Here is a 14,609-nt window from a genome sequence, read left to right on the forward strand (position 1 = left end):
GAGCTTCCCACTCAAGTGTTTGGGGGACCCTGTCCCACAACAGCTGGTTTCAAATAACAGAGAAAAACAATACGGAACCAAAGAAGTCCTGGGACTGACTGAAGGAACAAAGGCAAAGATGAGACATCTGAAGGGTTGAAACCATCACTGGACATTAAAATTACAGTGTCTCCCATTCATTCTGTTTCTACAGCCTTCTCCAACCAAAAATGAAGGAAGTAAATTAAAATATTCAGAGAGCATAGTATACATCAGAGTTTCTCACTCAGGAGCTCTTGCTATACTCAAGGGATCACTTGGGCAGGTTCACAGGGGTGTAATGAAGCAGTATATGGCTGATAGAATAATAATGAAGCTTAAGCGAAGGTATATCTTGACTGTACATTAGAAACCATGAACTGCTACCAGGATGGGAAAGTGGATATCACATGAGGGTTGCAGAAGTCTTGCAAAGGTTTGCAAGAACTTCAATGCCTTCTTCACTCCAAAATATAAGCCATGGCTGTCCAATGGCTTCCAATCACCCAAGTAAACGAGGAAGTTGAGACAAGTCCAGCACTTAACATAAATTTTTCTTCATTCAGGAAGAGCTACAGAGAAAAAATATACTGTAGAAGATTCCCAGGAATCAAGTGATGCATCAGCAAACAGAAGGAAAATGGACTCTGCCGGTATTTATTCCCCTGTTTTTCTACTCGTTTAATCTTCATGGGTTCCCTGGTGTGTTTTATTTCTGTGAATTTCTTTGCCAGGGATTATTTGAAAAACACAGGATGAACAAATAGATTTCTCACATTGACATATATTTCTTCCTCGTCCTCCTTCTTTTTCTTCTTCACTATTATTTATATATTCACCAAAAACATGCCCGTGTGTGCACTTTGGTTTAAGTGTTTCTTTCTTTCTTTCTTTCTTTCTTTCTTTCTTTCTTTCTTTCTTTCTTTCTTTCTTTCTTTCTTTCTTTCTTTCTTTCTTTCTTTCTTTCTTTCTTTCTTTCTTTCTTTCTTTCTTTCTCTCTCTCTTTCTCCCTTCCTTCCTTCCTTCCTTCCTTCCTTCCTTCCTTCCTTCCTTCCTTCCTTCCTTCCTTCTTTCCTTCCTTCCTTTCACAGAGTCTCACTTTGTCACCCTTGGTAGAGTGCTATGACATCATAGCTCACAGCGACCTCAAACTCTTGGGCTCAAGTGATTATCTTCTCTCATACTCCCAAGGAGCTGGGACTACAGACATCTGCAACAATGCCTGGCTATTTTTAGAGATAGGGTCTCACTCTGGCTCAGGCCTGTCTCAAACTCCTGAGCTCAGGCAATTGACCCTCCTTGGCCTCCCAGAGTGCTGGGATTACAGGCATGAACCACCATGGTCAGTGTTGTTCCTGTTTTCTTATTACATGTTTTCTTATTGCATGTAGAATCATAGATACAAGTGTGGGTTAAATTGTCCCACAGAAGTCACACAAGGCACGTCTATAATGGGTTAAAAATGGCTTTTGCTAACACAGAGGCAAAAGGAGAGCTGGGCTCCCCCTGAGGCATACACAGAGCCTGTATGTTCAGAGGTAAAAATCTGGAACAGTTTCTCTTATGTCATGCTCCCGTTAAGCCCAGGTGGTCAGGGACTAACAATCTCTCTCCTGGAGATATGGGCCAGAGGTTGACAGGTGTTAAAAACATACTGTCTTTGGAGCCTAAAGGTCTCTGCCCTGTGGAGAAACAAAGTCATTACTCCACTATGAGGCAAACTAAGTATGTGCTTGAGGGATTTTATTTCCCCTTATTCCCCAGGAGTTCTTTGTGATTTTTATTTAGATACCTTGCCCAAGAGTTGACGCAAGTCTGAGAAGATTAAAAAAGCAGGAAAGATTGTGCTGATTTGTAGACTTGGTGTCTCCTCACAAGTTAATTTTAGATAGAAAGAGTTAGAGATCATAGATTAAGTGTGTATGTGACCACCAGGGTATATAAGGTGGTCAAGAATAAAGATGCTTTGCTACATGCCATCTCATGCGGTGTAGTCTGTTTCTTGTTTCCAGATTAATAATTGCAGGAGTGAGCTTGCACCTGCAGCAAAGCCCCTGTTTTCTCATGTCTCTGGTCATGCAACATACAAGAATGTTCAAATTTTCAGTCTTAATACACAGTCCATAATTGTTCTTCAATAGTTTATTAGCCATTTATACTGTGTACAAGCATGTACAAACTGATCATATAAAGAGACAAGACTAGGCAGCATTCAATTTTTCAATCTGATCATCTCATAAAATGCATCTGTCTTTTTTTTTTTTTTGAGACATATTCTCACTTTGTTGCCCTCGGTAGAGTACTATGGCATCACATCTCACAGAAACCTGAAACTCGTGGGGTTAAGCGATTCTCTTGCCTCAGACTCCCAAGTAGCTGGGACTACAGGTACCCACCACAATGCCGCGTTATTTTTTTGTTCCAGTAGTCATTATTGTTTAGCTTGCCTGGGCTGGGTACAAACCTGCTGGCCTTGGTGCATGTGGCCGGCACTGTAGCCACTGTGCTATGGGCACCGAGGCACAAAATGCATCTATCTTATAATTTATTTCATCTAAACACCATTGAAGTTGGATGGCTCTTTGTATGAGAAATGACTATTCAATGTTTATTTACTATGAAATGGTTTCGTAGGTCCTGCTAATTTTTTTTTTTTTATTCTGTTGTTGTTGTTTTTTTGATACAGAGCCTCAAGCTGTCACCCTGGGTAGAGTGCTTTGGCATCACAGCTCAGAGCAACCTCCAACTCCTGGGCTCAGGCGATTCTCCTGCCTCCGTCTCCAAAGTAGCTGGGACGACAGGCACCCGCCACAAGGCCCGGCTATTTTTTGGTTGCAGCCACCATTGTTGTTTGGCGGGCCCAGGCTGGATTCGAACCTGCCAGCTCCGGTGTATGTGGCTGGCGCCTTAGCCACTTGAGCCACAGGCATCGAGCATAATTATTCTGTTTTTACTATTCATTGTCAGGAATTCCTAACATATTTCATTTGAATGTTGCCTTTCTCATGTCATACTACTATGCTGATGGCTTTCCACATATTAAAGAATAAATCTGGAATCAGCACCTGTAGCTCAGCGCTTGGGGCACCCACCACATACCCTGGGGCTGGTGGGTTTGTACCCAGCCAGGGCCTGCCAAATAACAATGACAACTACAACAAAACAATAGCTGGGCGTTACGGCAGGCGCCTGTAGTCCCAGCTACTTGGGAGGCTGAGGCAAGAGAATCACTAAAGCCCAAAAGTTTGAGGTTGCTGTGAGCTGTGATAGGACACCACTCTACTGAGGGTGACATACTGACGCTCTGTCTCAAAGATCTCAGAGATCTGGCCTGGCTCTGATCTCACAAATTAGCCAACACTGTCACATGACTTGGTTGACTGATGAACTTATGTCCTAAGGAGGAAAAGAGGCAGGGAACAGTCTGGGTCTGGTGCGTCTCTGGGCTGGATGCTTCTGACCTGTGTGGATTCAGGGTGTGAGGATCAGTGATGGGAACACCTTTTGAAAGGCACCTTTGGCAGTGGTCAGTGGTGAGTCATTGAGCCTGAAAAGCAGCCCCTGTCACAGCCTGCTGGGCTTCCTCTTTCTGTGTCCATTGTGAATTCTAAATAATTCCTGAAATTGAAAAGCAGCTGTTGAAGTTAAAAAGCAATTCTGTTTTATGGAACCGTCACTCAGTTGCCATATCTTACGTATTATAGATCTCCATTGTTTCTCACTCATTCCTGTGTTTCTCTTGCACCTTTTTCCTTTTGTGATAAAATGTCCTCATAGTCAGGTCTTAGTTTCGAGAAACAGTTCCAAAAAGAGTCCTGCCTTACACCTGGGGCTACATGTCTCTGTATAGTTACCCTGTTTGAAGGATGTCCCATACCTCACTGTAGTTGTTTAGCTATTCTTCCAGATTATAAATTTATTGGTAGTATAATGTGTCATTTTTTGTTACTACTGTCTCTTCATTACTTAGGACAACACTCATCCCTTCTTAAGTTTTCCATAAATATTTCAATGAACGAACGATCATTGAACACCAAAAAGTACTTGAATCCCTGTGATGCCAGGGATAGATGTGTTGTCATAATACAAGGAAAATATTGATATGAGTGAAAATGTAGAAATTTGTCCTAATCTCCATTTTTATTAGTTACAATATAAGATGAAATGCAATCTGTACCAGAGGAACCATTACAGATTCTACACAAATGTGGAAACATAAAAATAAAAGTCTCTATGTTGTCCATAGCCATTACCAATTCACAAAAATATGGGTGGCACCTGTGGCTGAGTGGGTTAGAGCGCTGGCACCACATAAAGAGGGTCGCGGGTTTGAACTCGGCACCCGCCAAACTGCAACAAAAAAATAGCTGGGTGTTGTCGTGGGTGCCTGTAGTCCCAGCTACTTAGGAGGCTGAGGCACCCCACAGCACTCTACCAAGGATAATAAAGTAAGACTGTCTCAAAAAAAATAAAATTACAAAAATATATTTAAAGAAAGTTAAACATTTAGGAGGGAGTTATTGTGTGGATTTTCTTTTTGCATTTTCAAAGTACATTGAGGTTTGAATGCTTTTCTCAAAATAGAACTACTTTCCATATATTTTTCATACTGTTATCAAATTATAATACACTATGCAAAGTAGAAATTTAACTATGCATAAAGCATAGTTTCATTTTGCCATATTAAATGTTATTTGCATTGTTTGTTCTTTCTGGTCGTAAAGAAAGCAAGGCCTCAATGCTGGAATTCTTACTTTATTCATTCCAAAATATGCATAAAATATTCATATCTACTATGCTGTAGGGCAGTGGTTCTCAACCTTCCTAATGCCACTGTCGTAGGGAATAAAAGACTCTTCTTCGGGAATGAGTGATGGCATGCCTTTTTTACTATCTTTGTACCATGGCTACTGTGTAATACTGAAGTACTTATTTTGGAATGTGACTATGATGAGGTTGATATGAAATCAATCAAAGAATAGAAGTCTAGGTTCCAGGGGTACTTCATAACTGTTGCACATGTTTGGTAGCATAATTCTTTGTGACAGCCAGAAGAGGACAGGCTGGACATCTTAGTTATTTGATGGCACGTCTTCCAAAATGTTATAATCAATACAGAATATTTTTGGTTGTTGGAATAATTAATTTTAGTGTTATTAATAATTGACATCGTATATGTGGAAGATACATGCACATTTGTTTTTCCTACATTTTTATTGTGGTGTAGATGACACACAATCAACTTGTACATTTTTTTTTTTTTTTGAGACAGAGTCTCACTATGTCACCCACTAGAGAGTTGTAGCATCACACATCTCACAGCAACTTCAAACTCTTAGGCTTAAGCGATTCTCTTGCCTCAGCCTTCCAAATAGCTGGGACTAAGACGTTCATCACAACACCAGGCTATTTTTTTGGTTTTTGTTTTTTTTTTTTTTGAGAGACACTTAAGCTGTCACCCTGGGTAGAGAACTGTGGCATCACAGCTCACAGTAACCTCCAACTCCTAGGCTCAAGCTATTCTCTTGCCTCCACCTCCCAAATAGCTGGGACTACAGGCGCCTGCCACAACACTGGGCCATTTTTTGGTTGCAGCTGTAATTGTTGTTTGGCAGGCCCGGGCTGGATGCGAATCCACTAGCTCAGGTGTATGTGGCTGGCACATTAGCCTCTGGAGCCACAGGTGCCGAGCCAACACCAGGCTATTGTTTTGGTTGAAGTTGTCATTGTTATTTAGGAGGCCTGGGCCAGGTTCGAACTTGCCAGGCCCTGGTGTATGTGCCCTAGCTGCTGAGCTACAGGCGCCTGGCCAGAAACAAAGTATTTTAATAAAAATGTGTAACATACTTCTCATCATCCCTTTCCATTAAAAATGTTTTCCTGTGGCTCGGTGCCAGCCACATGCACCAAGGCTGGTGGGTTTGAGCCCAGCCAGAGCCACGTAAAGAACAATGAAAACTGCAACAAGAAAATAGCTTGGCATTGTTGCAAGCACCTGTAGTCCCAGCTACTTGGGAGGCTGAGGCAAGATAATTGCTTGAGCCCAAGAGTTTGAGGTTGCTGTGAGCTGTGATGCCACAGAAACTGTACTGAGGTGACATAGTGAAACGCAGTCTCAAAAAAAAAGAAAGTTTTCTTGCACATTGTAATAGTAAATTTTCAGGTTTGTCACCAGATCTGGGTGTGATAACTGTAGGTAAATGAGTACCAGACAGCTTGGCATTACAATTAGGATAAGAGCACTCTGAATGCCTAAGTGTGAACAGTGTTGTCACCAAAATATTTGTGCAAGAATGTCTCTGTAGGTGACACTGAGAAATGTTATTCTTACTTTAATGAAACCATTTTATTTTTCTAACAGTCTGTGAGTTAGACCAGTGTGTCTTCTAGAATTTAAAGTGGGGCTGGTCCTGGTGGCTCACACTTCCCAGCACTCTGGGAAGACGAAGTGGGCAGACTTCCTGAGCTCAGGAGTTAAAGACCAGCCTGAGCTAGAGCGAGACTGTGCCTCCAAAAATAGAAAGGCATTGGGCAGCCAGCTACAATACCAGCTATTTGGGAGGCTAAGTCAAGAAAGTCACTGAGCCCAGAAGTCTGAAGTTGCTGTTTGCTATGATGCCACGGTACTCTGTGATAGGTCTATGGTAGGGCAACAAAGTGAGATTCTATCTCAAAAAAAACCAAAAAAGTTAAAGAATAAGGAGCCCTAGGATGTGCCAGGTCCACACCCAGGTTCTGAGTCCTGCCTAGGTGCAGGGACAGCCAGGCATTTACCTGTTACTTTTCCTGGTTACCCACCAGGTAATCCCTGGTTACCCACATCAGCCCCAAAGTCTCTTCTCCTTGGTGCAGGCCAGAGGAGGAGCAGCTGGTGCTGTGCTCACCTGTGTTCAATTTGGAGACTCAAAGCCTGGAAGGTTGGATTAATTAGTGGGGGGTCATTAATCCCTGCAGGTGGTGGATGTACTTATCCGACTTCAGGTACCTCTCAGAAACCTAGATCTCACACCCACCCTGCCTTGTCCAGTCCAGTAATCACATGGTTTTTGTTTATATCCCATCCTATGGGGAGTTATGTAAGCAAACGATTGAAGTTTCTTTTTGGAGCCTCACTAATTTTTGTTCAGTGTATGATTTCTGGAAGGTAGATAGGCTTCTGCCAAGCAGGGTGTGAAGTGAGTGTCTACCAGTAGACCCTTTGTGCACACTGTCCTGTGCTCCCACCTGGTGCTGTGTGTCTCCCACACTTCGACATGAGTAGAGATAAAAATAAGGAGTAGAATATTCCCTTACTCTGATAATAGAAAAGTATTGTTCAGGCCAGTTATATCTCTGAGGTTAAGTAAAGTCAGAGCCCTCAGAGCTGCACTTCAACGTGGCAGTAACTGTCCACATGCTGTTCTGAATAGAGAGTTGTGCTCTACAGTTAATACATAGAATGAATTTTAAAGATACATAACCAAAGTAATTCATTAAAATATTTCTATTGATCGGTTATGAAAACGATATTTTGAAAATATTAGGTTAAATAAATAATAATCGATTTAACCTATTTCATTATCTTTTCTTTCATGTGGTTACTAGAAAATTTGTAATGACACACATACCTCTGATTTTGTTTCTATTGGACAGGCTGACTTAGAGGACTGCCTCCTATTTCAAAGCTCAGGGTGCCTCCTTAAATGACCGGAGTTAAGACAAATTAAAAAAAAAAATCTCAAACTCACTCGGTGCCCATAGCTCAGTGGTTAGGGTGTGGCCACATACACCCAGGATGGTGGGATTGAGCCCTGCCAGGGCCAGCTAAATAACAGTGACAAGTGCAACAAAAAAATAGCTGGGCATTGTGGTCGCACCTGTAGTCCCAGCTGCTTGGGAGGCTAAGGTAAGAGAATTGCTTAAGCCCAAATGTTGAGGTTGCTGTGAGCTGTGACACCATGGAACTCTACTGAGGGCAATGCAATGAGACTCTCTCTCAAAAACAACAACAAAAAACAAAAACAAAAAAATTCTCCGAGGGTGGCGGGTTCAAACCTGGCCCCGGCTGAACTGCAACCAAAAAATAGCTGGGCATGGTGGCGGGCTCCTGTCGTCCCAGCTGCTCGGGAGGCTGAGGCAAGAGAATCGCTTAGGCCCAGGAGTTGGAAGTTGCTGTGAGCTGTGTGATGCCATGGCACTCTACCCGAAGGGCATAAAGTGACACTCTGTCTCTACAAAAAAAAAAAAAAAAAAACAAAAAAATTCTCAAACTTTAAAATAATCATTGCTTTTCACAAGATGATGCCAAAGGAAAGAAGGAAGCTCCTTCCTCTTCCACCCCCCAAATCCAAAGCCAAAACAAAGGCATGGAAGGTCAAGAAGGCTGTGCTGAAAGGTAACCACAGCCACACAAAAAAAGGATATTCAGAAATCACCAACATTTCGACGGCTGAAGGCTCTGTGGGTCCTCTGGAGGCAGTCCACACATCCCAGGAAGGGCTTCCCCAGAAGGAACAAGCTTACCACTCTACCATCATAAAGTTCTCCCTGACCACTGAGTCTACCATGAAGAAGAGAGAAGAAGACAACACACTCGTGTTCATTTGGACGTCAAATCAACAAGCACTAGATCAACAGTCTGTGAAGAGGCTGTATGACATTGATGTGGCCAAGGTCAACATCTGGATCAGGCCTGATGGAGAGAAGAAGGCATATGTTTCGCTGGCTGCTGATTATGATGCTTGGATGTTGCCCACCAAAACGGAATCATCTACACCAATCCACCTGTTTAATTCTAAATACAGGGCGGACATAAATTTTGTGTGAAATATAAATAGTAAAGTGTTTTATTGTTTTATTTATTTTTTGAGACAAGAGTCTCACTATGTCACCCTCAGTAGAGTGCCGTGGTGATAGCAACCTCAGACTCTTGGGCTTAAGATATTCTCTTGCCTCAGCCTCACAAGTGGCTGGGACTACAGGCACCTGCCACAACACCTGGTTATTTTTTTGTTTCAGTTGTCATTGTTGTTTAGCTGGCCAGGTATGTGATCGAACTCACGAGCGAGCCTGAATATATGTGGCTGGCACCCTACCCGCTGAGCTTTGAGCACCGTCAGTAAAGTGTTTTAATTTAAATTGAAATAGTGAAGATTTGGCTTGGTGCCTGTTGCACAGTGGTTACAGCGCCAGCCACATAGACCAAGTGTGGTGGGTTTGAACCTGGCCCAGAGCAGCTAAACTGCAACAAAAAAATAGCTGGGCCTTGTGGCAGTTACCTGTAGTCCCAGCTACTTGGGAGGCTGAGGCAAGAGAATCATTTAAGCCCAAGAGTTGGAGGTTGCTGTGATCTGTGACGCCATGACACTCTACTAAGTGCAACATAGTGAGACTCTGTCTTCAAAAAAAAAAAAAAGAAAGAAAGAAAGAAAAAAGAAATAGTGAAGTTTCAAGTTTAAATAGTAAATTGTGCATGAACTTTATGTTCACACTGTATATACATTTTTACCATAAAAAATGTATATAACTGTTAATATATTGTTTCCATGAGTGAAAAACATGTATTTACTCTGTGTGTATATTATAGCACATATATATGTATATATAATTGAAATTGACAAAAGGATATAATTTATATTCATGGCTAAATACAAACATCCCTTAGGCACAGCTGTATCCCAGAGAAGGCACAAAGCCCTATGTAAAAAGAGCTACAGAGTTTGTTAGGAAAAGTTCATGTTGTAGCTGAGCCCTTCTCCCAGGAAATATATCACATACCCCCATGTAGTACCTGTTATTTGGGAGCTTAAATATCACCTCCTGCATGAAGCCTCCTGCAATGCCAACTCCCTCACTGAAGACTAGAGGGAATTTCACCCTTCTTTGAACTGCCATAGCCAGCCTTTGCTTTAACTGCCTATGTTTTTCATCTGTTTATAAGATTATGAAATTCTTTTTGTGCATGTTTTTACCCAGACATCATGATGTATCCCTAAGGTGTTGGTCACGATTGCTGCACGAAGGAAACAGGTGTGACAGGGATTGAAGTACAAGCTTGGGAGAGATGGGCTAACCTTAAGTGCAGGGTAGCCCTGAGCCCCTTCTGCAAAGGCTCAGTTATACACAACAGAAAGGTTATACACAACAGGTGGGGAGAGTTAAGGTAATTACATATGTGGGCTGCTTGCCTAAGGATTGCCACTCGCTCTTTCCTCACATGTTCTTTCCCCACAACCCCCATGAAGAAGTACCAAGCATCATTGTTTAACACATGCTTACTAACGAGGGACTGATCTTATCTCATTCCGGAACATTGAGTTACTTGGGGACTGCCCCTAAGTCACAAAATGTCTTTAGGCTTGCTAGGAGACTGTCCTGTTCTCAATAGTTCCTTTTAATTTGATAAGAATCAGTTACTGGGGCGGCGCCTGTGGCTCAGCGAGTAGGGCGCTGGCCCCACATGCCGAGGGTGGCGGGTTCAGACCCAGCCCCGGTCAAACTGCAACAACAAAAAAAAATAGCGGGCGTTGTGGCGGGCGCCTGTAGTCCCAGCTACTAGGGAGGCTGAGGCAAGAGAATCGCGGAAGCCCAGGAGTTAGAGGTTGCTGTGAGCCGTGTGACGCCACAGCACTCTACCCGAGGACGGTACAGTGAGACTCTGTCTCTACAAAAAAAAAAAAAAACCTTTAAAAAAAAAAAAAAAAAAAAAAAAAGAATCAGTTACTGTCCTTGCAAGCATGGTGTCCATTCCTCTACAATGTGTGTTGAAAACTCCTTCAAAGCAGAGTCTGACTTTTATTTTAATGATAGGAGCTCAAGTCTAGCACTGACTAAACACTCAGTAAATACATTTTGATTCCTTTAATCAAAATTTGTTAAACCTTTACTGTGGCTCAGTACCTACTCAGTGGTTAGGGTGTCGGCCACATGCACCCGGGCTGGTGGGTTCAAACCTGGCCTGGGCCTGCTAAAACAATGACAACAACAACAACAACAACAAAATAGCCAGGCTTTGTGGCTGGGCGGCCATACTCCCTGCTACTTGAGAGGCTTAGGTAAGGCAATCTCTTACCAGTGGTTCTCAACCTTCCTAACACCGCAACTCTTTAATACAGTTCCTCATGTCGTGGTGACCCCCAACCATAAAATTATTTTCCTTGCTACTTCATAACTGTAATTTTGCAACTTTTATGAATTGTAATGTAAATATCTAATATGTAGGATGTGTTTTCCAATGGTCCAGAGGGGTCGCGACCCACAGGTTGAGAATGGCTGGAAGCCCAAGAGTTTGAGGTTGCTGCAGCAGTGAGGCCACAGCATTCTACCCAGGGTGACATAGTGAGACTCTGTCTCAAAACATAAATAAATAAATAAATAAAAAACGTTACTGTATGGCAAGCACAGAGGAATATCAAGATAAATAAAGTCATGGTTCTTGCCCTTAATAAAAAAATAAAATAAAAAAAGTTCTGTGGTGAAGAGACCGTTAGCATTCTGGCCTCTTTCAGGCTCCTGTCAGTCGGCATTTCTGTCACTCAAGGTGAGAGGTGGTGCCTGAGGCCCTATCCAATCAGCGATGCTCCAATATGAACTGTCCAATCAGATGCACAGCCTGAAAGAAGAAGGCGGCTCCGGGGATCCAGCCGCGTTTGTCGCTAGAGCTGGGCACTGAGCTGGGGGCTCCTCTTTAGCGGTTCCATCTCCTGGAGATCCCAAGTGTCTCTGCAGCAGCCTCTGTCACCCTGTGACCTCCTGCAGGTACTGGGAGATCTGTAGGGAGGACACCGGGACATCCTTGAAGCTGGGAAAATAGTTAGTATAGGAGACTGGGCGTCCTGAGAGGGGGAGGGGCGTGGTTGGAGCCAGAAGTGGCTGTGGCGGACCGGGCGGGCAGTTTCCCTTCAGTTTTAGAGTCTTCAGAGTGAAGTTTGTCACTGGCACCCCTTGGCCCTCTGACCCCTCTTGGCAAAAGGTGGAGTGGGGCAGGGAGTTGGGACTCTGTTGCTTGAAGCCTTCCTGGACCTGTTACTTGGACCACGGCCCAGAGCTCTCTCTGAGGAACTGTGTGGCTGCAGCCCCGCGTGTCCCTCCCACGTGGTGACAACAGAAGGGTCCTCAGGGAAGAATCCCTGCTGAGTGTGTGGGGCTTGTTCATGGGGGAGCCCGTAGTCCGCGGAACCCCCAATCCCTCCATTTCGTTGAAGATAAATTTAGGGCAGGGCGCCCTGGCTCACTCTCTTGAGGAACAAGAAGAGGCTCCGTTGCCTGAGGTTGTAGTTAAACAGGGACGGGGAGTTGTTTCCTTAAAAGGCTTTATTATCAGAAAGGCTAGTAATTACGGACGACAGCGGGACTAATTTTGTAATGTTGTTTTGTCTGTGTAACAAGTTTTAATAATTTCAAAAGTGTACTAAAAATGTATTATACATAATGTGATTAACAACATGTAGGCAAATTAAACACACATAACAATTAAAAATCTAATCAAAAATCATCATCAATGAAACATCATTAAACATGCTATTAACTTGCTCTAAAATGCCTCATTACTTCATTTTTTTTTCAAGATTATTACCTTTATTCCCTATTTCTGGTTTGGCCTGTTTGACTTACTCTTCCTGTGTTTTAAAGTGCATTCTCAGTTCAGAAATAGCTAAGAAAGGTCGTGGGGGTGTCTGTGTCTACCACATTCTCTACTTTCATTTATTTTATTTTCATATCTGTGAAATTGATTTAAAATGGAAATAATCATTATGGTTAAATTGACTTGCAGGCTGTGCTGGTTAATTTTGTTTCTTGAAATTTGTGAAACATATGAATGGTATACATTGTATTTATAACATTAAGAAGCTTATAGTATAATACAAGAATAACTATGAAGATCGGACTTAGGTAATGGTTGGGTAATTATAACAATACTTTAGATAGAAAGTGTTGGATATTCTGAAAAATCTTGTTGGTTGTATTATTTGTACTATGTTATTTATACATCTTAACTTGTTTTTAATGAGTTGGGAACTGTTAGATAACTGAAGCAGTATATGGATTTTAAAGTTTTTACATCTATGTTTTTTAAAAAAATTATTTATTTATTTATTTGGAGACAGAATGTCACTTTGTTGCCATTCATAAAGTGCCACAGCAACCTCAAACTCTTGGGCTCAAGGGATTCTCTTGTCTCAGCCTCCCAAGTAGCTGGGACTACAGGTGCCTGCCACTTTTAGAGAGACTATTGCAGGACTAGAAGCCTAGTCTTGGCTAGTTTTAGAGATGAGGTCTCGCTCTGTCTCAGGCTGGTCTCCAAACTGTGCACTCAGTCTGTCCAACTGCCTTGGCCTCCCAGAGGGCTAAGATTTACAGGCAAGAGCCACCACACCCAGCCTATGACAGTGTTTTAATACTCTATAATGGCTGGTTGATTTTTTTAGTACAACTACTCCTACTTGTTTTCTTTTAACACTCAGAGAGTTTATGGCTGGAGAAGTTGTATTAAGGGCCTTCATGGTGGCACAGGCCAATGGAGTAATTTTCAGATTTAGTCCAATTGCTATTGTTGGTATGACAAAAATGGCTAAAGTTGTGTATTTAGCAGGGCTAAAAGGTGTAGGTGGCTATTATAGTTTTCAGGGAGGTTAATATCTTAAGTTATTTTAGACCAGGTGGACTTAAAATTATGTAACCAGTGTAGAAAAGGGGTTAATCTTAGCAAACAGGGTTTGCCTGTGTTGTCAGAGGGATATAAGAAAAAGCCTGGGTGCCATGTAATAAAAACTGTCTTCAGGGTAGCTTGGTGTGTCTATTGGCATAAGAACAAAGATGGTTAAGTTACATTTAAGTAAGGAATTATTTAGGTTAGTGTATCAGAATGGGCACCTTTTTTTTTTTTTTTTGTGGAGACAGAGTCTCACTTTACTGGTCTCGGTAGAGTGCCGTGGCATCACACGGCTCACAGCAACCTCCAGCTCTTGGGCTTACGTGATTCTCTTGCCTCAGCCTCCTGAGCTGCTGGGACTACAGGCGCCCACCACAACGCCTGGCTATAGAATGGGCACCTTTTAAACTTAATATATTGATGACTAGTAGTTTCAGTTTTCAGTTGTATAGGAAATATATATTTTTTCTTGACAGTAGTGGTTGTTTTTAAAATATAAATATCTGAGTGTGTGATAATCTTGTGGATATATGGCAAAAGTGTGACATTTCTGTTAAGTTCTGGCCGGTGCACACCTCCATTAGGCATGAAGTAAATACCTGTTCTATATAAGTACTTCTAGTAAGATAGAAATGAGACATATTTATGACATTTTGGGCTGAAGAAATCTATATGTTTTAATGTCAGCAAAATGGGACAAAGTTCTGGGGTGAGCATACAGCCCTGTGTAGTCTCAAGAGGATGATGACTAGGAATTGTATCTCTTCAATCTTTTTTTTTTTTTTTTTTGCAGTTTTTGGCTGGGGCCAGGTTTGAACCTGCCACCTCCTGTAAATGGGGCCTGTGCCCTACTCCTTTGAGCAACAGGCATCGCCCTATCTCTTCAATCTTAATGTGGTGTTTCCTCCAGTCTAGTTTTTGTAGGCCTCAGCTGCTTGTGCAGTGAGATATAGCTTGAGTG

At 42.3% G+C, this 14,609-nt stretch overlaps 1 long non-coding RNA gene across 1 annotated transcript in view; it reads left to right on the forward strand.

Moving 5' to 3' along the window:
• The first annotated feature begins 11,640 nt into the window (after positions 1-11,640).
• The window catches only part of LOC128572888 (uncharacterized), a 59,485-nt gene continuing 56,516 nt past the window's right edge, over positions 11,641-14,609 (forward strand). The window contains exon 1 of the long non-coding RNA XR_008376268.1: positions 11,641-11,754. This is a non-coding gene — a long non-coding RNA (uncharacterized LOC128572888). The remainder of the gene's footprint in view (positions 11,755-14,609) is intronic.

Source organism: Nycticebus coucang, chromosome 20, assembly GCF_027406575.1.
Source record: "Nycticebus coucang isolate mNycCou1 chromosome 20, mNycCou1.pri, whole genome shotgun sequence".
In the NCBI taxonomy this organism is placed as follows: Eukaryota; Metazoa; Chordata; class Mammalia; order Primates; family Lorisidae; genus Nycticebus; species Nycticebus coucang.